Below are 23,525 nucleotides of genomic sequence, written 5' to 3'. Positions count from 1 at the left end.
ACATCCTATACTGTCACATGTGTCTGCTACAGTGCTGGTAAAGGGGAATCCTGATTACTGGCAGCAGCTGGACTGATACATTGTAACATCCGCTATTATCCTGATACATCCTATACTGTCACATGTGTCTGCTACAGTGCTGGTAAAGGGGAATCCTGATTACTGGCAGCAGCTGGACTGATACATTGTAACATCCGCTATTATCCTGATACATCCTATACTGTCACATGTGTCTGCTACAGTGCTGGTAAAGGGGAATCCTGATTACTGGCAGCAGCTGGACTGATACATTGTAACATCCGCTATTATCCTGATACATCCTATACTGTCACATGTGTCTGCTACAGTGCTGGTAAAGGGGAATCCTGATTACTGGCAGCAGCTGGACTGATACATTGTAACATCCGCTATTATCCTGATACATCCTATACTGTCACATGTGTCTGCTACAGTGCTGGTAAAGGGGAATCCTGATTACTGGCAGCAGCTGGACTGATACAGTGTAACCATCCGCTATTATCCTGATACACCCTATACTGTCACATGTGTCTGCTACAGTGCTGGTAAAGGGGAATCCTGATTACTGGCAGCAGCTGGACTGATACAGTGTAACATCCGCTATTATCCTGATACATCCTATACTGTCACATGTGTCTGCTACAGTGCTGGTAAAGGGGAATCCTGATTACTGGCAGCAGCTGGACTGATACATTGTAACATCCGCTATTATCCTGATACAAATCTTTTCTTGTAAAGTCAGTGTGGAGAGTGATACATTGTCTGGAACCTGTCAGTGGATATTTCCGTCACCCCCCAGCAGTGCTGATTTTATATCATTATGGGAGACAATGTGGTCATATTCTGATCTATATTGTACATGTATGTTATTGTATTCTATTTATCTACATTTACATTTTAACTATTTTGCTCTCCCTATTTTTCTCTTTTTTCCTACATGAAAGAAAACCTGGAAAGGGTTTCATCCACCTTCCACCTCTCCAGCCGGCGCTGGATTCTTCTTCACTAAGAAAAAGGATGGGGTATCACCGCCAATGTATTATCTTGGGTGGAAAACCATCCCTCTTATATTGATTTCTGAATTATTATACTTTTGGGGCATGGGGCTCCTAGGATTGCTCTGGCTGGGCCACTTTGGGACAGCAACATCTTACACATTTTTCTCTTACGTCCTAGGGTAGGGGTGGGCAACATACGGCCCGCGGGCCGGATGCGGCCCGCAAACCGATCCTGCCCGGCCCACTACCTCCCACCAGCGCGCAATCACAAGTGGCCCGACAGGCTGAGCTGTTTGTGATTGCGCTGCAGCACCTCCAAAGCTGCTGCCGGCGCCGCTGAGGAAATCCTGGGCGCGGGTCTCGCGGTCGAGTCACGTGATGCCTCACTTCAGCCGGTCTGCTGACCGATGTATTTAATTTTTTTTACAGAGGACGGGAGCTCAGCCAGGTTCACACGCGCACGCAGGGGGGGGTTCCCGAGTACCTATAAACCTCCCCCCCTGGTCGCCGATCCATCGGTGCAGCGCACCGATTTTTTTTTTTTTTATGTTTTCACGAAGCCTCTGAGGCTTCCGGCAGCATCCAGCAGCAGTGCCTCCTATTGCAGAGAGGCTTGCTGAACGTACAGTAGGGGGAGCTAGCTGCAGAAGCAGCATGCAGCTCCTCCCAGGCAGATCTCCCAGTGGTGCTTTGCAAGAGAGCTGGCCGGACCATGTGCCGGTGAACAAATGTCCGTGGTGTGTGTCAGGTTCGGGTGGCTTTCTTTTCCTGCTGGCCAGGTGAGGCTCTGTGCTAATGCTGTTTGTTTAACTGGTGGTGGGGAGAGATGTGTGTGTGTGGGGGAAATGTCTAACGCAGGGGAGGATGGTGTGTGTTTGTGTTTCACTGGGGGTCATCTGTGTCATGTTTCACTGGGGGAAGGAGTGTGTGTGTTTTACTGGGGGTCTGTCTTGTTTCACAAGTGGGGAGGGAGTGTGTGTGTGTTTCACTCGTGGGGAGGGGGTCTGTCATGTTTCACTGGGGGTGTGTGTGTTTTACTCGGGGTCTATCATGTTTCACAAGTGGGGAGTGTGTGTGTGCTTCACTGGTGGGGAGGGTGTGTGTGTTTCACGGGGGGGGGGGGGTTACTGAGGGTCTGTCATGTTTCATTGGTAGAGGGGGGGTGTATGTTTCACTGGGGTCTGTGTCATGTCTCCCTGGCGGGGAGTGGGGTGTCATGTTTCACATGGGGGTCTGTGTTTGTCATGTTTTACTGGGTGGGGGGAGAGTGTGTCATGTTTCACTGGGAATCTGCGTGTATCGTTTCACTGTGGGGGGGAGGGTGTGCGTCTGTCATGGTTCACGGGGGGGGGGGGGGGGGGTGTGTCTATGTTTCACTGGGAGTCTGCTTCATGTTTCACTTACTTTGGGGGTGGGGTGGTGTGTGTTTGTGTCATGTTCCACTGGGTGTGTGTGTTCGTTTTTTTATGATATGTTCCACTGAGAAAGGGGAACACGGATATCTTTTATTTACCACACTATGGGGTAAATGTATGAAACTACGATATGGCGGAGGTAGTGGTATTAGCAACACGGGTTATGCGCGCTCATGTGCAATAACCCGTGTTACTAGCTGGTGGTGTAAAAGTGGTATAAGTATTTGGAAACCCCCCTTTCAAAATCCTGCGTTTGCCTTTGAGGTTGTGTCTGCCGCGGTTGAGGCAGCTGCGTAGTCCTAACGTGAGAGTGGGAGACTGGCTGCTGGGCTGGTTGCCTGTAGCTCCTCAGGTAGTTCTCGCATGTGGGGTTTTAATGGAGCCGGACGAGGTGCAAGGGTAGCGCCAAAGGAGAACAGGCTGAACCAGTGACTGGCTGTCTCCGGTGCTCTCACTGACTGCAGTATTAGTCAGTTCTGTGCCTCACAAATCGGGGAGACTCGGTCGACGGGTAGGGGAGAGGGGAGGTAATTTATAATAAATTAAGATGGCTGGGTGTGGCACATACTGCCCCTATCATGCTGCTAATATTATCAATAACAGCATAATACTGGGTGATGTCTTTGTTTTCAGCACTGTTTTGTTTTCTTTTGGGATTTTTTTAAATACTGGCTTATAGTGGTTTTTATACATTGTATGTTTATTTGTGCCTGCGGGGAAAGGGGGGGGGGGCGGCCCTCATATATTCATTAGAAACTGTTCGGTGGCCCCCCAGCTTAAATAATTGCCCACCCCTGTCCTAGGGGATACTGGGAAATCCTTAGTACCATGGGGTATAGACAGGTCCACTTGGAGCCATTTTAACTATAGAAGTTTGATAACGTGTGCTGGCTCCTCCCTCTATGCCCCTCCTACCAGACTCAGTCTAGGAAACTGTGCTCGAGGAAGACGGACATACTTTGAGAGATGGAAAATAGTTGAGTAAAGTGGTGAGATTTTGAACCAACGCAACCAGAACAAGAGGATAGCCATGCTAACCATAGCTTGAAAATAAGGACAGCAACAATTGAACCAAACAACAGTTAACAAGCAACCGTGCAGGAAAATCAAAGTACCGGGCGGGCGGCCAGTATCCCCTACGGACTTCGAGAAAAGATTTACCGGTAGGTAATTAAAATCCTATTTTCAGTTACGTCCTAGGGGATACTGGGAAATAGACGTTATGGTAAGAACTTACCGTAGATAACGTGTTTTCTCTTATGTCCACAGGTATCCACAGCATAACATTGGGATATAGCTGAGCGACAGCGGAAATTGCACCAACACGGTCACAAGCTTTCTAGCCTCCCAGGATGCATCGGGGCCTCACCATATAGTCCCGCCCACTGACTCAGTCAGATCAGTTCTTTCCACAGCGATTTAGGCAGGAGCATCAGGTATAAACCTATTTAGGTGATAAGAACACACATGCACACCCTTCCATACAAGAGGGAAGAGGTTTAGTGATTGTCAAGATCCTCAAATCAGGTGCGTCAGGGTGGGATCCCTGTGGACACCTGTGGACATAAGAGAAATCAACGGTAAGTTCTTACCATAACGTCTATTTCTCTGGCTGGGTCCACAGGATTATCCCCAGGATAACATGTGGATTCCCAAAGCCAATTTTAGTGGTGGGGACGCTCCTGATTACACAGGAGGACCTTTCGCCCGAAGTCTGCATCATGAGAGGCAAAAGTATCCAAGGCATAATGTCTGATGAATGTGTTTCTGGAAGACCATGTGGCTGCCTTACAAATCTGTTCTGCTGAAGCACCCTGTTGTGCAGCCCATGAAGGACCTACCTTACGTGTAGCGTGAGCAGAGACATTAGCCGGAGTAGGGAGATCTGCATGAGAATAAGCTTCTGATATTACCATTCGGAGCCATCTTGCGAGCATCTGTTTACTAGCAGGCCATCCTCTTCTATGGAATCCGTAGAGGATGAAGAGAGAATCTGTTTTCCTGATGGCACTAGTACGATCTATGTAGATTCTTAAAGCTCGGACTACGTCCAGCAACGCTTCTCCCGCAGATAGTCCCGATACCTGAAAAGCTGGGACTACAATCTCTTCGTTAAGGTGAAACTTTGAAACCACCTTTGGAAGATAACCAGATCTAGTTCTGAGAACTGCTCTGTCTGGAAAAAAACTTAGGAAAGGAGACTTACATGATAACGCTCCTAAATCTGACACTCTTCTGGGTGACACCATTGCCAGTAGAAAAAGTACTTTAGCCGTTAACCATTTAAGATCTGCTCTCTTAAGTGGTTCAAACGGAGGACCCTGGAGGAATTTAAGAACTAAATTAAAATCCCAGGGTGCTGCAGGAGGAACAAATGGAGGTTGAATATGTACTACTACCTGAAAAAAAGTACGTACATCAGGTACATCAGCAATCTTTCACTGAAAGCATACAGTTAACGCTGAACTCTCAAGGAAACTACCTTCAAACCTTTATCCAATCCTGCTTGAAGGAAATCCAAAATCCTGGATACTTTGAAAGATCTTGGATTCAAACTTTTTTCAGTACACCAATGAATATAGGTTTGCCATATTCTATGATACACACGAGCTGAAGAAGGCTTTCTTGCTCTGAGCATAGTTTGGACTACTTGTTTTGAAAATCCTCTAGCTTCTAAGATAGAGGTTTCAACAGCCTGTTATGCACACCAGTGCCAGCAGGAATGTACTGGTGTCTGAACGGAGAGGGATGCAAAACAAATGAACTCACAGACTGGGGAATATGACATTACATACACAGAAGGTGATAGGGTAACAAAATAAACACAAAGTGAACAGAGAAGCCCAAAGGCTAAGAAACTGGGTGTCTCCCTAGTATTAGGAATGCTCAGATGGAAAGAAGCGTGATGTTGTGATTTAATACATAGAGAACCCGAAATGCTGTTGCTAAGGGCAACAGCAAAACCCTAAAGGGTTACCAACGGGTGTGGCAGTAAACTCCTTGGTCAGAGATGGAATAATAGACACAAGGAGAGTCTCCACAATCCTAGTCCTCACTTGCAGTGCACTGGTTCAGCTTACTGCCACTAAACTGACACCTGAACACCTTGCACAGTGAGAAAGGATTTTGTCAGGCAAGTCTGAGAATACAGCCGCAAACTTGCTAGGTTCACAGAGTAGCAAAAGAACCCCAGCAGGTTAAACGACTGACTCCAGTCTTACTGCTAGGTCTGGATTGGCAGAGTGTAGTACCAAATCCCAAGGCCTATTTGCAGTAAGCAACAAACAAATACAAAGTTACACAGTACTAGCTAACTTTCAGGAACTGACTAACCAACAAAGATTCAGCAGCATCTGCCTAACCTGAGAAGAGAGTTTATATAGCAGGTGCTGTCCACGCCCCACTCAGACCTCACAGACTGTGATCACAAAAACCAGCACCGGATCCCCTGCCGTGCACAGAGCCTGTAACCACTGCACAGCAAAAGACCCGAACCGGAGTATCAGCTACGCTCAGGTTACTCCGCTAGCACTTGTCTCCCGGTTGCCATGATGACGTGGCAGCACAGGGCAGGAGACCCTAACAGTACCCCCCCCCTCTGACGAGGGGTCAAAGAACCCCTACCACCGGGTTTATCGGGGAACTGCGAGAAGAAAGAGCGTATCAGTCTGGGGGCATGAAGATCACAACTGCGCACCCACGACCGCTCCTCCGGGCCATACCCCTTCCAGTGCACCAAAAATTACAGCCGACCCCGAACCATCTTGGAGTCAAGAATCCTTTCAACAACAAACTCCCTCTGGCCACGTATCAGAAGAGGGGAAGGTCTTCCACTGGAAGAAGGATTACTAATCGCCCGTTTTAAAAGGGAACAATGAAATGTTTTATTGATACCCAAAGAACGGGGTAGATCTAACTGAAATGCCACCGGATTGATAACCCTAGTGATCTTATTAGGACCGATGAACCGGGGGCCTAACTTATGAGATGGCTGTCTCAACTTCAAATTCTTGGTAGACAACCAGACGAAGTCTCCTAATTTGAAGCTGCAGGGTCTTTTCCGCTTATCAAAAACCCTTTTGGTCACTAATGACACAGACACAAGGGCTTTCTTCACTTTCCTCCAAATACCTCTAAGGACCGAAACCACAGAGGAACCACCAGGCGTGGAGTCCAGGGGGTCAAAAGAATTGGCCTTAGGATGATGCCCATACACACAAAGGAAGGGAGAGATCCCTGTAGCAGAGTGAGCCGCGTTGTTATAGGCAAACTCCGCCATGGACAGATGAGCAACCCAGTCAGTCTGACACTTGGAGACATAACACCTGAGGAACTGCTGCAAGTACTGGTTCACCCTTTCAGTCTGCCCATTAGACTGCGGATGGTAGCCTGACGACAAGCTGACAGAAATCTGGAGATCGGAACAAAATGCCCTCCAGAATTTGGCCACAAACTGGGATCCGCGGTCAGAGACCACATCAAGTGGCAACCCGTGGAGGCGCACAACATGCAGCATAAATAATTCAGACAGGCGTCTGGCCGATGGCAGCCCAACCAGTGGAACGAAGTGCGCCATCTTCGAAAACCTGTCAACGACAACCCAGATGGCTGTCATCCCCGAGGATTTGGGCAAGTCCACCACAAAATCCATTGAAATGTGGGTCCATGGCTTAGATGGAATAGAGAGTGGATGTAATGGGCCAACAGGAACCCCTCTAGGAGTCTTATTTCGGGCACAGATGTCACATGCCCGAACCCACTGATCCACATCCCTAGCCACCGAGGGCCACCACACCGCCCTAGATAGCAACTCCGGAGTTCTGGCAATACCCGGGTGACCTGCCGACTTCTTGGCATGGAATTCCAGGAACACTCGCTGTCTTAACCTAGGAGGCACAAACAAAAGACCTACCGGAAGGTCTGGAGGAGCCTGCTCCTGTGCTCTAAGGACTAATGACAAGAGGTCCTGGGTAATGCCCACTTTAATACATGATGGGGACACAATGGGCAATGGCTCCTCGGTGGTCTCCTGGATTGGAGCAAAACTCAGAGAAAGCGCATCAGCCTTGATGTTTTTTGACCCAGGGCGATATGTTATCAAAAAATTAAAGCAAGCAAAAAACAAAGCCCATCGTGCCTGCCTGGCATTGAGGCGCTTCGCTGACTCTAAATATGCCAAATTCTTATGGTCGGTAAGAATTGAGACCACAAACTTAGCCCCCTCAAGCCAGTGTCTCCACTCCTCGAGTGCATCCTTAATAGCCAACAATTCCCGGTTACCCACGTCATAATTCAACTCGGCAGGCGAAAAGTTACGGGAAAAGTAAGCACAGGGATGAAGGCGATTATCAGACACCCCCATCTGAGAGAGCACTGCCCCAATACCCATCTCAGAGGCATCCACCTCCACCACAAAAGGACGCTCTGGATCTGGGTGTCGCAGCACCTTGGCTGAGACAAATGCCCTTTTGAGACGGGCAAAAGCCGCTTTGGCCTCACAAGACCAGTGAGCAACATCCGCCCCTTTCTTAGTGAGTGCCACCAAGGGCGCCACTATAGACGAAAATCCAGCGATAAATCATCTATAAAAATTTGCAAAGCCCAGGAAACGCTGAAGCGCCTTCAAACTAGTGGGCTGCACCCAATCCAGGACTGCCTGTACCTTGGAACCCTCCATTTGGAAACCTTCTGGGGAGATAATATATCCTGGAAATGCGATTTGCTGAACTTCAAATTCGCACTTCTCCAGCTTCGCCCCAAGCCGGTGGTCTCTGAGTTTCTGGAGGACTAAGCGTACATGCTTCCGATGTTCCTCCAGGGAATGGGAGAAGATTAGGATGTCATCTGAGTATACAACTAAGAATCTATCCAAATATTCCCTGAGCACATCGTTCATGAAGTCCTGGAAGACTGCCGGGGCATTACAGAGCCCAAAAGGCATCACCAAATATTCATAATGCCCTGAGTGGGTATTAAAGGCAGTCTTCCATTCATCCCCCTCTCTTATTCGGATTAGATTGTACGCACCGCGTAGGTCAATCTTAGAAAAAATGGTGGCAGTACGAAGCTGGTCAAACAAAACCGAAATGAGAGGCAGTGGGTATGAGTTTTTGAGTCTCAGGACGTGACAGGGAGTACAACCTGCTCTTGGGAAGCTTAGTATTCGGCAACAAATCAATGGCACAGACATAGGAGCGATGGGGAGGTAGTACCTCTGCAACTTTTTTGGAGAACACGTCCGCAAAATCTGCATAACATCCTAGCAATCCTGGCAAACTTAGCTGCGAAAGCCTGACTGGAAGGCTCAAGCAACTCCTGAAACAATCAGTACCCCAACTAAGAATCTCCCCAGAGACCCAGTCAAATTGAGGATTGTGGGCCCTTAACCAGGGTAACCCCAACACCAATGGGGCAAAAGTACAGACAGTCACATAAAAGGACAATTTTTCAGAGTGTGTGGCTCCAATAAACAAAGAAATCTGGCTAGTGCAAGAGGTAATTTTACCTTGGGATAATGGTTCCCCGTTTAACCCACAAATCTCAATTTCCGATGCCAAGGGTACTAAGGGAACAGAGTGTTTCAGGGCGAATTGGCGGTCCATAAAAACCCTGTCGGCCCCACTGTCCACAAAGGCCTCAGTCTTGACAGTTTGACCGAGGATCTTCAAGGTCACCGGAATAATAAAAGTCTTCTTGGGAAATTCTGACTTCTGGCCTGACAGGATATTTCCCATCACCCTCAGGCCCTGAAGTTTTCCGGCTTTTCTGGGCATGATACTACCACATGACCTTTATTCCCACAGTACAAACACAACCCCTGCTGTCTCCTCCGCATCTTCTCACGCGAGGAGAGGCGGGTAGCCCCAATCTGCATAGGCTCCTCGGAAAATTCCTCAGAGTCTGAGGTTCCCTTGGGAAAGAAGGAAACCTCGGTCTCCCTTTCAAGCCTACGCTCTCTCAGCCGTCTATCCACCCGGATGGATAACTGCATGAGCTGATCCAAGCTATCAGGCAAGGGATATTGTACCAGTTGGTCTTTTTTCTGGTTAGAAAGACCTCTTCGGTACTGGTGTCTCAGGGCTGGGTCATTCCACTGGGTATCATGGGCCAACCTCCGAAACTCCGTACAGTAAACCTCAACTGGCCTTCGCCCTTGCTTAAGGATCGAAATCTGAGCCTCGGCTGAGGCCGTCTTGTCAGGGTCATCATACAACATGCCCAGTGCCGTAAAAAAAGCATCAACACTTTTAAACGACGGACAGTCAGGCTGCAACCCATATGCCCAGACCTGTGGGTCTCCTTGTAGCAAGGAAATCACTATGCCCACCCGCTGAATCTCCGACCCAGAAGACTGAGGCCTAAGCTGGAAATATAGCTTGCAGCTCTCCTTGAAACAAAAGAACTGCGAGCGATCTCCAGGAAAACGATCCGGGAGATTAACTTTCGGCTCCTTAACCCCTGAAGGTGCTGCTGCTGCGGGAGCTCCGCCAGCGGCCTGCGAGGTGTGCATTTTAATGGACAAATCATTAAATTGTCGAGTCAGGACCTGCACCTGATCGACCACCTGTTGCAAAGTATTTTGAGGGGTATGCTCCATATTCCCACAAAATTTCAACAGGAGTATTAGGCTGCTGAATATGTTATGCACACCAGTGCCAGCAGCAATGTACTGGTGTCTGGCCCTCATTCCGAGTTGTTCGCTCGGAGTTTTTCATCGCATCGCAGTGAAAATTCTCTAAGTGCGCATGCGCAATGTTCGCACTGCGACTGCGCCAAGTAACTTTACTATGAAGTTAGTACTTTTACTCACGGTGTTTTCATCGCTCCGGCGATCGTAATGTGATTGACAGGAAATGGGTGTTACTGGGCGGAAACACGGCGTTTTAAGGGCGTGTGACTCAAAACGCTACCGTTTCCGGAAAAAACGCAGGCGTGTCTGGAGAAACGGTGGGAGTGCTTGGCCGAACGCTGGGTGTGTTTATGACGTCAGCCGGGACCAAAAAGCACTGAACTGATCGCACAGGCAGAGTAAGTCTGGAGTTACTCAAAAACTGCTAACTCGTTTGTGATCGCAATAATGCGCATACATCGGTCGCACATTTAAGAAGTTTAGATTCACTCCCAGTAGGCGGCGGCTTAGCGTGTGTAACTCTGCTATAATCGCCTTGCGAGCGAACAACTCGGAATGAGGGCCTCTGAACGGAGAGGGATGCAAAACAAATGAATTCACAGACAGACTGGGGAATATGACATTACATACACAGAAGGTGATAGGGTAACAAAATAAACACAAAGTGAACAGAGAAGCCCAAAGGCTAAGAAACTGGGTGTCTCCCTAGTATTAGGAATGCTCAGATGGAAAGAAGCGAGATGTTTTGATTTAATACGTAGAGAACCCGAAATGCTGTTGCTAAGGGCAACAGCAAAACCCTAAAGGGTTACCAACGGGTGTGGCAGTAAACTCCTTGGTCAGAGATGGAATAATAGACACAAGGAGAGTCTCCACAATCCTAGTCCTCACTTGCAGTGCACTGGTTCAGCTTACTGCCACTAAACTGACACCTGAACACCTTGCACAGTGAGAAAGGATTTTGTCAGGCAAGTCTGAGAATACAGCCGCAAACTTGCTAGGTTCACAGAGTAGCAAAAGAACCCCAGCAGGTTAAACGACTGACTCCAGTCTTACTGCTAGGTCTGGATTGGCAGAGTGTAGTACCAAATCCCAAGGCCTATTTGCAGTAAGCAACAAACAAATACAAAGTTACACAGTACTAGCTAACTTTCAGAACCTGACTAACCAACAAAGATTCAACAGCATCTGCCTAACCTGAGAAGAGGGTTTATATAGCAGGTGCTGTCCACGCCCCACTCAGACCTCACAGACTGTGATCACAAAAACCAGCACCGGATCCCCTGCCGTGCACAGAGCCTGTAACCACTGCACAGCAAAAGACCCGAACCGGAGTATCCGCTACGCTCAGGTTACTCCGCTAGCACTTGTCACCCAGTTGCCATGACGACGTGGCAGCACAGGGCAGGAGACCCTAACACAGCCGCGCCATCAAAGACAGGCGATCATGACTGTGACAACAAGGACCCTGCATTAGCAGATCTGAACATTGAGGGAGCAGTATCGGCGCTTCCACGGACATTCTCAGTAGATCTGTGTACCAATGCCTTCTTGGCCAAGCTAGAGCTATTAGAATTATTGCTCCCTTTGCTTGCTTTATTTTTCTCACTACTCTGGGTAACAGAGATATTGGAGGGAACAGATATGCCAGATGAAATTTCCATTCTACTGACAGTGCGTCTACAAGGACCGCTCCTGGATCCTTTGTTCTCTATCCATATCTCGGAACTTTGTTGTTTAGACGAGACGCCATGAGGTCTATCTCTGGTAGACCCCATCTGTTCACTATTGTCTGAAACACTTCTGGGTGTAATGTCCATTCGGTTTCCTGAATGGTGTGTCGACTGAGAAAATCTGCTTCCCAGTTCAGAACACCTGGGACAAACACTGCTGATAATGCTGGGAGATGGAGCTCTGCCCATCTTAGAATGGGAGGTACTTCCTCCATCATTCTTTTGCTGTGAGTTCCTCCTTGATGATTGAGGTACGCTACTGCTGTTGCATTGTCTGAGCGAATCTGGACCGGGCTTCCTTGCAGACTGTCCTTTGCCTGAACTAGAGCCATATATTGTAAATGGCCCTTATTTTAACAGATTTATTGGCAGGCGACTTTCCCTTACGGTCCATTTTCCCTGGATCCAAAGGCTTTTGAGTACCGCTCCCCAGCCTTGAAGACTGGGCATCTGTTGTCAGGACTTGCCTTTCTTTTATCCAAAAGGGTCTCCCCTTGTTTAAATGGTCTCTCTGTAGCCACCAAGCTAGAGACCTTTTTACATTTACTGGAAAAGTTATCATCTGATTTTCTCTATCGTCCTAGTGGATGCTGGGGTTCCTGAAAGGACCATGGGGAATAGCGGCTCCGCAGGAGACAGGGCACAAAAGTAAAGCTTTCCGATCAGGTGGTGTGCACTGGCTCCTCCCCCTATGACCCTCCTCCAAGCCAGTTAGATTTTTGTGCCCGGCCGAGAAGGGTGCAATCTAGGTGGCTCTCTTAAAGAGCTGCTTAGAAAAGTTTAGCTTAGGTTTTTTATTTTACAGTGAGTCCTGCTGGCAACAGGATCACTGCAACGAGGGACTTAGGGGAGAAGAAGTGAACTCACCTGCGTGCAGGATGGATTGGCTTCTTGGCTACTGGACATCAGCTCCAGAGGGACGATCACAGGTACAGCCTGGATGGTCACCGGAGCCTTGCCGCCGGCCCCCTTGCAGATGCTGAAGTAAGAAGAGGTCCAGAATCGGCGGCAGAAGACTCCTCAGTCTTCTAAAGGTAGCGCACAGCACTGCAGCTGTGCGCCATTTTCCTCTCAGCACACTTCACACGGCAGTCACTGAGGGTGCAGGGCGCTGGGAGGGGGGCGCCCTGGGAGGCAAATGAATACCTATTTTGGCTAAAAATACCTCACATATAGCCTCCGGAGGCTATATGGAGATATTTAACCCCTGCCAGAATCCGTTAAGAGCGGGAGACGAGGCCGCCGAAAAAGGGGCGGGGCCTATCTCCTCAGCACACAGCGCCATTTTCCCTCACAGAAAGGCTGGAGGGAAGGCTCCCAGGCTCTCCCCTGCACTGCACTACAGAAACAGGGTTAAAACAGAGAGGGGGGGCACTAATTTGGCGATATGCATATATATTAAGATGCTATAAGGGAAAACACTTATATAAGGTTGTCCCTATATAATTATAGCGTTTTTGGTGTGTGCTGGCAAACTCTCCCTCTGTCTCTCCAAAGGGCTAGTGGGTCCTGTCCTCTATCAGAGCATTCCCTGTGTGTGTGCTGTGTGTCGGTACGTGTGTGTCGACATGTAGGAGGACGATGTTGGTGAGGAGGCGGAGCAATTGCCTGTAATGGTGATGTCACTCTCTAGGGAGTCGACACCGGAATGGATGGCTTATTTAGGAAATTACGTGATAATGTCAACACGCTGCAAGGTCGGTTGACGACATGAGACGGCCGACAAACAATTAGTACCGGTCCAGACGTCTCAAAAACACCGTCAGGGGTTTTAAAACGCCCGTTTACTTTAGTCGGTCGACACAGACACAGACAGGGACACTGAATCCAGTGTCGACGGTGAATAAACAAACGTATTCCTTATTAGGGCCACACGTTAAAGGCAATGAAGGAGATGTTACATATTTCTGATACTACAAGTACCACAAAAGAGGGTATTATGTGGGATGTGAAAAAACTACCATAGTTTTTCCTGAATCAGATAAATTAAATAAAGTGTGTGATGATGCGTGGGTTCCCCCCGATAGAAAATTATGGGCGGTATACCCTTTCCAGCCAGAAGTTAGGGCGCGTTGGGAAACACCCCTTAAGGTGGATAAGGCGCTCACACGCTTATCAAAACAAGTGGCGGTACCGTCTATAGATAGGGCCGTCCTCAAGGACCAGCTGACAGGAGGCTGGAAAATATCATAAAAAGTATATACACACATACTGGTGTTATACTGCGACCAGCGATCGCCTCAGCCTGGATGTGCAGAGCTGGGGTGGCTTGGTCGGATTCCCTGACTAAAAATATTGATACCCTTGACAGGGACAGTATTTTATTGACTATAGAGCATTTAAAGGATGCATTTCTATATATGCGAGATGCACAGAGGGATATTTGCACTCTGGCATCATGAGTAAATGCGATGTCCATAACTGCCAGAAGATGTTATGGACACGACAGTGGTCAGGTGATGCAGATTCCAAACGGCACAAAGGTGTATTGCCGTATAAAGGAAGAGGTGGCCACGGCAACTGCTGGAAAATCCACCGTTTTTTACCCTAAGTCACATCTCTGCAGAAAAAGACACCGTCTTTTCAGCCTCAGTCCTCTCGTCCCTATAAGATCATATCTGCCCAGGGATAGAGGAAAGGGAAGAAGACTGCAGCAGGCAGCCCATTCCCAGGAACAGAAGCGTTCCACCGCTTCTGACAAGTTCTCAGCATGGCGCTGAGACCGTACAGGACCCCTGGATCCTACAAGTAGTATCCCGGGGGTACAGATTGGAATGTCGAGACGTTTCCCCTTCGCAGGCTCCTGAAGTCTGCTTTACCAAGGTCTCCCTCCGACAAGGAGGCAGTATGGGAAAAAATTCACAAGCTGTATTCCCAGCAGGTGATAATTAAATTACCCCTCCTACTACAAGAAAAGGGGTATTATTCCACACTATATTGTGGTACTGAAGCCAGAAGGCTAGGTGAGACTTATTTCTAAAAAATTTTTTTTGAACACTTACAAAGGTTCAAATCAAGATGAAGTCACTCAGAGCAGTGATAACGAACCAGGAAGAAGGGGACTATATAGTGTCCCGGGACATCAGGGATGCTTACCTCTATGTCCCAAATTTGCCCTTCTCACTAAGGGTACCTCAGGTTCGTGGTGCAGAACTGTCACTATCAGTTTCAGACGCTGCCGTTTGGATTGTCCACGGCACCCCGGGTCTTTACCAAGGTAATGGCCGAAATGATGATTCTTCTTCGAAGAAAAGGCGTCTTAATTATCCCTTACTTGGACGATCTCCTGATAAGGGCATAGTCCAGGGAACAGTTGGAGGTCGGAGTAGCACTATCTCGGATACTGCTACAACAGCACGGGTGGATTCTAAATATTCCAAAATCGCAGCTGATCCCGACGACACGTCTGCTGTACCTAGGGATGATTCTGGACACAGTCCAGAAAAAGGTGTTTCTCCCGGAAGAGAAAGCCAGGGAGTTATCCAAGCTAGTCAGGAACCTCCTAAAAACAGTGCATCATTGCACAAGGGTCCTGGTAAAAATGGTGGCTTCCTACGAAGCAATTCCATTCGGCAGATTTCACGCAAGAACTTTTCAGTGGGATCTGCTGGACAAATGGTCCGGATCGCATCTTCAGATGCATCAGCGGATAACCCTATATCCAAGGACAAGGGTGTCTCTCCTGTGGTGGTTATAGAGTGCTCATCTTCTAGAGGGCCGCAGATTCGGCATTCAGGATTGGATGCTGGTGACCACGGAGCCCAGCCCGAGAGGCTGGGGAGCAGTCACACAAGGAAAAAATTTCCAGGGAGTGTGATCAAGTCTGCAGACTTTTCTCCACATAAATATACTGGAGCTAAGGGTAAATTTATAATGCTCTAAGCTTAGCAAGACCTCTGCTTCAAGGTCAGCCGGTATTGATCCAGTGGGAAAAACATCACGGCAGTCGCCCACGTAAACAGACAGGGCGACACAAGAAGCAGGAGGGCAATGGCAAAAACTGCAAGGACTTTTCGCTGGGCGGAAAATCATGTGATAACACTGTCAGCAGTGTTTCATCCCGGGAATGGAAACTGGGAAGCAGACTTCCTCAGCAGGCACGACCTCCACCCGGGAGAGTGGAAACTTCATCGGGAAGTTTTTTCCACATGATTGTAAACCGTTGGGAAATACCAAAGGTGGACATGATGGCGTCCCGTCTGAACAAAAAACGGGACAAGTATTGCGCCAGGTCAGGAGACCCTCAGGCAATAGCTGTGGACGTTCTGGTAACACCGTGGGTGTACCAGTCGGTGTATGTGTTCCCTCCTCTGCTTCTCATACCTAAGGTGCTGAGAATTATAAGACGTAGAGGAGTAAGAACTATACTCATGGCTCCGGATTGGCCAAGAAGGACTTGGTACCCGGAACTTCAAGAGATGCTTACAGAGGTCTTATGGCCTCTGCCGCTAAGAAGGGACTTGCTTCAGCAAGTACCATGTCTGTTCCAAGACTTACCGCAGCTGCGTTTGTCGGCATGGCGGTGGAAAGCCGGATTCTAAGGGAAAAAGGCATTCCGGAAGAGGTCATTCCTACCCTGGTCAAAGCCAGAAAGGAGGTGACCGCACAACATTATCACCACATGTGGCGAAAATATGTTGCGTGGTGTGAGGCCAGGAAGGCCCCACAAAGAAATTTCAACTCGGTCGTTTCCTGCATTTCCTGCAAACAGGAGTGTCTATGGGCCTCAAATTGGGGTCCATTAAGGTTCAAATTTCGGCCCTGTCGATTTTCTTCCAGAAAGAATTGGCTTCAGTTCCTGAAGTCCAGAAGTTTGTCAAGGGAGTATTGCATATACAACCCCCTTTTGTGCCTCCAGTGGCACTGTGGGATCTCAACGTAGTTCTGGGATTCCTCAAATCACATTGGTTTAAAACCAGTCAAATCTGTGGATTTGAAGCATCTCACATGAAAAGTCACCATGCTCTTGGCCCTGGCCTGGACCAGGCGAGTGTCAAATTGGTGTTTTTTTCTCAAAAAAGCCCATATCTGTTTGTCCATTCGGACAGGGCAGAGCTGCGGACTCGTCCCCAGTTCTCTCCCTAAGGTGGTGTCAGTGTTTCACCTGAACCAGCTTATTGTGGTGCCTTGCACCTACTAGGGATTTGGAGGACTCCAAGTTGCTAGATGTTGTCAGGGCCCTGAAAATATGTTCCAGGACGGCTGGAGTCAGGAAAACTGACTTGCTGTTATCCTGTATGCACCCAACAAACTGGGTGCTCTTGCTTCTAAGCAGACTATTGCTAGTTGGATGTGTAATACAATTCAGCTTGCACATTCTGTGGCAGGCCTGCCACAGCCAAAATATGTAAATGCCCATTCCACAAGGAAGGTGGGCTCATCTTGGGCGGCTGCCCGAGGGGTCTCGGCTTTACAACTTTGCCGAGCAGCTACTTGGTCAGGGGCAAACACATTTGCTAAATTCTACAAATTTGATACCCTGGCTAAGGAGGACCTGGAGTTCTCTCATTCGGTGATGCAGAGTCATCCGTACTCTCCCGCCCGTTTGGGAGCTTTGGTATAATCCCCATGGTCCTTTCAGGAACCCCAGCATCCACTAGGACGATAGAGAAAATAAGAATTTACTTACCGATAATTCTATTTCTCGGAGTCCGTAGTGGATGCTGGGCGCCCATCCCAAGTGCGGATTATCTGCAATACTTGTACATAGTTACAAAAATCGGGTTATTATTGTTGTGAGCCATCTTTTCAGAGGCTCCGCTGTTATCATACTGTTAACTGGGTTTAGATCACAAGTTGTACGGTGTGATTGGTGTGGCTGGTATGAGTCTTACCCGGGATTCAAAATTCCTCCCTTATTGTGTACGCTCGTCCGGGCACAGTACCTAACTGGCTTGGAGGAGGGTCATAGGGGGAGGAGCCAGTGCACACCACCTGATCGGAAAGCTTTACTTTTGTGCCCTGTCTCCTGCGGAGCCGCTATTCCCCATGGTCCTTTCAGGAACCCCAGCATCCACTACGGACTCCGAGAAATAGAATTATCGGTAAGTAAATTCTTATTTTTTTATTGTCTGAGGATTTTCGTTCCATTTGGTCAGAATAAGGTGCTGCAATGGTCTGGAATGGAATTGCGCATATTCCACCATGTCGAAGGTTGATACCATCAGACCCAACAGTCGCATTGCTGCATGGACTGATATTGTCTGGGCGTGCATTGCTTCTTGAGCCATGACCTGCACCTTGACTATCTTTTTCTCTGGTAAGAGAACTTTCTTTAGGTCTGAATCCAATATGGCCCCCAAATGAACCATCCGCTGTGACGGATTCAGAGACGACATTTCCCAATTTATGAGCCATCCGTGTCTCTGTAAACAAACTATTGTCTGTTGAAGATGGCTCAAAAGTAACTCCTGCGAACGTGCTAGGATTAACAGGTCATCGAGGTATGGGAATATTCTTATCCCCTGTCTGCGCAGACAAGCTGCCGTAACCACCATAATCTTGGTAAACACCCTGGGTGCTGTTGCTAGCCCGAAGGGCAAAGCTTGGAACTGAAAATGTTCCTGGAGGATGGCAAACCTGAGGTAACACTGATGAGACAGTGCTATAGGCACATGTAGGTAAGCATCCCGTACATCCAGAGATACCATGTAATCTCCCGGTTCCATAGCCAACATTATGGAGCGTAATGTCTCCATGTGGAACTTTGGGATCCAAATGTATTTGTTTAACATTTTCAGATTGAGAATTGGTCGAAATTACCCATTCGGCTTCTGGATCAGAAATAGATTGGAGTAAAACCCCTGTCCCCTTTGTGATGGAGGTACTGGGACAATCACACCTGCCTGCAGTAATTTTTGGACTGCTTCTTGCAGGGCATTGGCCTTCGACTATATAAGAGATGGGCTGGTGCAAAAAATTCTTTGAGGAGGCTGCCTCCTGAACGGGAACCCATACCCCTGAGATACCACCTTCTGCACCCAAGCATCTGTTGTCGACTGTTGCCATACGTGCAAAATGAAGGATTCGGCCCCCAACCCTGGAATCCTCCAGGTGTAGGCCCATCTCTTCAGGCTGATGGTTTCTGTTCAGGCTTGGAAGCTGGCTTTTTGGTAGCGCACTGCTTCCTACCCCTGGTTTTGAACTGGAGTTGCTTAGACTCCTCTTTAGCCTTCGCTTTGCTTTGCCATCGAAATGGCCGAAACTTTGAACCCCTAGACTTAGGGTTATAACTAGTCGGGAATCTGACCTTCTTCGACTCAGCTTCCGATTCTAGATTGTCTGACAATCGTTTCCGAAACAATATATTACCAATGAAAGGTAATGCTTCTGCATCTGCTTTCCAAGTACGTAGCCAAACTGCTCTACGAGCGGCTACCGTCAAGGCTAGAAGCAATTGTACCCATGTCATCTGCTGCTTCTTCCAAGTATTGGGCCGATTGTCTTAAACGGCTTAAATGATACTCTGACGCTGGGAATTCAGCTTTATCTGCTTTTCTCATTTAAACACAGGTGCTTTAGACATTGACACTGACTTGGCTGGCTCTTCCAAAGAGAGAACAGCCTTCACAGCATCAATAAGTTCAGCTACATTCTCTGAACTAAAACTCTGTGACTGATCATCATACGGAGTATTTGAATATACTATATCATCATCTGTTGTATCATCTTGTGTAGTCTGCCACATAGACGCATCTGTCTTAGTCTTACTTGTCCCTTGGTTACTTGTAGAGGCTACTGGAACTAAGCCGTAGGAAGGGAGCTGCATGTATGGGTTAATAGAGTAACCTAACCCCTTTGGTGCTGCTACCAGAGATCATCTGTCCGCTATTGAGGATAAAGTCTTTGCGAACATATTCCATGGTGGCTGTGTTGGTGGTTGAACCAACTCCTGTTTTTTACTTTGCTGAAAACCAAAACAGTTCGCACACAACCCCTCATAAGTGACCAACTGGTCCATACCAATTAACCCTGTTTTACAAGATAAGCATGTTAGGGATGTAGGAGTGCCTGTTAAATTCTACTCGTCACTTTTGCCGCTCAAAGACATGGTAATAATCTGTTAATGACTACACAATTTGTGACTGAAAATCACCTATATATGGATATATAAAAGTGAGATCAATCTGACCATTGCCGTGCTCCTAAATTGAGGGTCAGAACAGGACTGACATTACACAGACATACTATCAGTCACGTTAAGGCATTAAACATTGTCATATGAGAATACAACCCCCATAACAACTTACAAGTAGGAAAAATTGGACTTCTGTTTTTTAACTGGTTTTCTTTATCATCCACTAGGGGTCACTGGAGTACTCTTGGGATATGGACGGCTTCCACCGGAAGAAGGCACTGAATAAATTAATTTTTGAGACTACTCCTCCCCTCCATATCCTCGAGCACTTCAGTGTTTTTTCTGTGCTCGACACAGTTAGAAGGCATAGTGGAGCTCGTCCACGAAGTATTGGAATTTTTTTTTTAGTTCCTAAGTTTTTCTTCTTTTCAAGGATTTCCACGTCCTTTCCCCCCTTCTAACAGGCGTGGGTCAGGGACAGTGGAAGCGGCTGAGAACAGCCGTGAGTGTCGGACCTCTCTGTAAAGAGCTCCCTCACTCCACCTGCAGGCTGCCTGCAAAAAGCTGGACGGAGCTTGGATGAGAAGCCCCGTCATAGACTTTGGTCACGGTCCAGGTATGTTAGGGGCGGTCAGCTCTTGCTGCCGCTCCACTGTTGGGGATTGTATTGGGTACTCACCGCTGCCCGGAGCGCGTGTGCATGGGCCGCTTCACGGCTCCATGCGGCGCGCTCTCACTCTCCGCTCCCAGCATCTTAAATACCAGACCGCTGCTCCCCGGCGCCGCAGCAGCGCTGCCTGGCTACACAGACACTCCGCAAAATGTGTGTGGTGGGCGGGAGCGCGTGTGCATAGGCCGCTCCACGGCTCTATGCAGCACGCTCGCTGCTTCCGCTATCCGCCCGCAGCAGCCGAGGAGTTCCCGCTGCCTGGGCCTACAGGTACAGGCCGCTCACACGGCCCTATGCAGACTTCCACAGGCCCCGACCCGGTGCTGTACACGGAGGTCGTGGGAGTGGGGGGGGGAGACATTAGCAGTATTTGGCAGTGTTAAGCTTTGAGAAAGCCTTGGTGCTTAATATGTTAATGTTCTCCTGTCTGTTCCAGGTTTCCTATATTACATCTCGGCTAAGAGTGGTACTAGGGGAATTTTGGGGTCAGTTTTCTTATTGCTGGCAGGCACTGCACTTGCCTGATATATACCAGGAACTTTGGTGTTATTACTGAGTCGTGCAGTCTGTCTGTGTGTAGTTTGTATTGTCTGTCTTTATAATGAGTAAGACACCAGCAAAATCTAAGAAACATTTTTCATGTCATGTCTGTAAGAGTGTGTTGCCTGATGGATCCACCACATGTACAGCATGTGTTGTTAATACAGCCATAAATACGATTTCAGAGGTAAAGCCACCATCTCTGGACCCTCCATGGGCTTTACTTGCAGATGTATTAGTTGGTTTACAATCAGAGCTGGCCGCCTCTCGTGAAGAAAGAGAGGCGGCAAGATCTGAGTTTAAAATGAGACCATTTGAGTTACCAGAGTCTCAATCTGGTCAGAGGTCCACCTTGAGTGGAAAAGATAAATTTCCTTTTCCTAATAATTCTCCAGTCTCTGGGATACTAGACCTCACTGAACAGGAGTATGAGGAGGGCGAAATAGGGCAACAGTCAGATAGTGACGATTTTGACAGCCCAGGTATTGACAATCTCATCAGAGCAGTACGTCAGTCGCTGGAGTTTACGGAAACTGAGGAGCCCCTGACGAATGATGAGGTAGTTTTTACTAAACGACAGAGATCTCTGATGTGTTTCCCTATTTCGGAATCTCTTAATAAAATGTTACTGGAATCACGGAAAAATCCGGATAAACGGTTTTCTATTCCTCGTAGATTTAAATCGAGTTACCCGTTTCCAGAGTCCATGACAGCTACTTGGGAGAACCCACCATTGGTGGATTCATCCGTATCTAAACTTACAAGGAAGTTAACCATACCAGTACCAACTGCTACTACGCTTAAAGACCCTGCAGATCGTAAAATAGAGGCTATGCTAAGGTCCATGTATACAGCAGCTGGAGTGCTGCTGAGACCTGGGTTGGTTGGCATTTGGGTTACTAAAGCTTTAATGGTATGGATAAAAGAGCTCAAGTCGGCTCTGCAAGATGACCATCTTATACTTCTCGCGGATCAAATCTGGGAAGCTGCTGAATATCTATGTACAGCTTCTACTGACGTCTGTCAGCTTACTTCTCGCCTGTCCTCATCGCTAGTCATAGTACGACGAGCACTTTGGCTGCGTTCTTGGCAGGCGGAGACGGAGGTTAAAAAAGGTATAGAGGCATTGCCTTATGATGGCGAGAAGCTTTTCGGTCCTGAATTGGACAAATGGATTTCTGAGGCTACTGGAGGAAAGTCTGTGTTTCTTCCATCGCCTACAACTATACCTAAACGGAAATATTCTGGTCCGGCGTTCAAATCCTTTAGAACTCAGCCCTTTCGTGGGCAGGGCACAGGAGCAGTCACGCCTGGTAGAAGAGGTCGGGGACGTAGTGCCCGACAATCCAATGCACGTCGTCAAGACACTAAGACCACTAACAAACCAGTGGCATGACGGGCTCCCAGCCCATCTCGGATCTCCAATTGTGGGAGCACGCCTTCAGAGCTTTCAGGGGGCGTGGCTGCAGACGTCCACAGATGGGTGGATCCGCAAGTTAGTATTAGAGGGTTACAAAATAGAGTTCGATTATCTTCCGACAGGAAGATTTTTCACGACAGGACTGCCTGTGTCGGACGACAAGAAAGCAGTTCTGCAGGTTGCCATTCAGTCTCTGCTGAATGCTGCAGTTGTAATTCCGGTCCCCGTGCAGGAACAGGGGCAGGGTTATTATTCCAGTCTGTTTCTGGTACCAAAACCAGATGGCTCAGTCAGGCCAATATTGAACCTAAAAGGTCTCAATCATTACGTCACTTACCACAGATTCAAGATGGAATCTCTCAGGTCAGTAATTGCAGGGTTAGAGCCACAGGAATTCATGATTGCACTGGATCTCAAGGATGCGTACTTACACATTCCGATTTGGCCACCTCACCAGAGTTTCTTAAGGTTTGCGATAAGGCGAGACCATTACCAGTTTCAGGCTCTCCCGTTTGGCCTCTCATCAGCGCCTCGGGTATTCACCAAGGTAATGTCCGTGATGATAGCTCATCTCAGGTCCCTAGGGGTAATAATTGTTCCGTATTTGGACGATCTACTCATAAAGGCTCCGTCTCAACATTTGCTTCTCCAGCATGCTTTGCTAACGTACAATGTACTAGTTCAGCACGGTTGGATAGTCAGTTTAAAGAAATCACATCTAATTCCGTGTCAACGACTTCAATTCCTAGGGATGATTCTCGATACAGTAAAACAAAAGGTTTACCTGCCACAACAGAAAGTACAGGTCATTCGTCATCTGGTGCAATTAGTGCTCAAGCCACGCACAGTCTCAGTACATTTGTGCATTCGCCTTTTAGGCACAATGGTGGCGGCTTTCGAAGCACTTCAGTTCGGAAGATTTCACTCACGTCCGTTTCAACTGGAGGTGTTAGCGCAATGGTCGGGATCACATCTGCAGTTGCACCACAGGGTGAGATTGTCGCCACAAGTCAGGGTGTCTCTT

The 23,525-nt window shown here is 48.1% G+C and overlaps 1 protein-coding gene across 1 annotated transcript in view; it reads right to left on the bottom strand.

The window, feature by feature from the left end:
* The window catches only part of LOC135057085 (uncharacterized), a 653,135-nt gene that overhangs the window by 59,269 nt on the left and 570,341 nt on the right, over positions 1-23,525 (bottom strand).

The sequence above is a fragment of the Pseudophryne corroboree genome, chromosome 3, assembly GCF_028390025.1.
Source record: "Pseudophryne corroboree isolate aPseCor3 chromosome 3, aPseCor3.hap2, whole genome shotgun sequence".
Classification (NCBI taxonomy): Eukaryota; Metazoa; Chordata; class Amphibia; order Anura; family Myobatrachidae; genus Pseudophryne; species Pseudophryne corroboree.
This window is presented reverse-complemented; position numbering and strand designations above follow the sequence as displayed.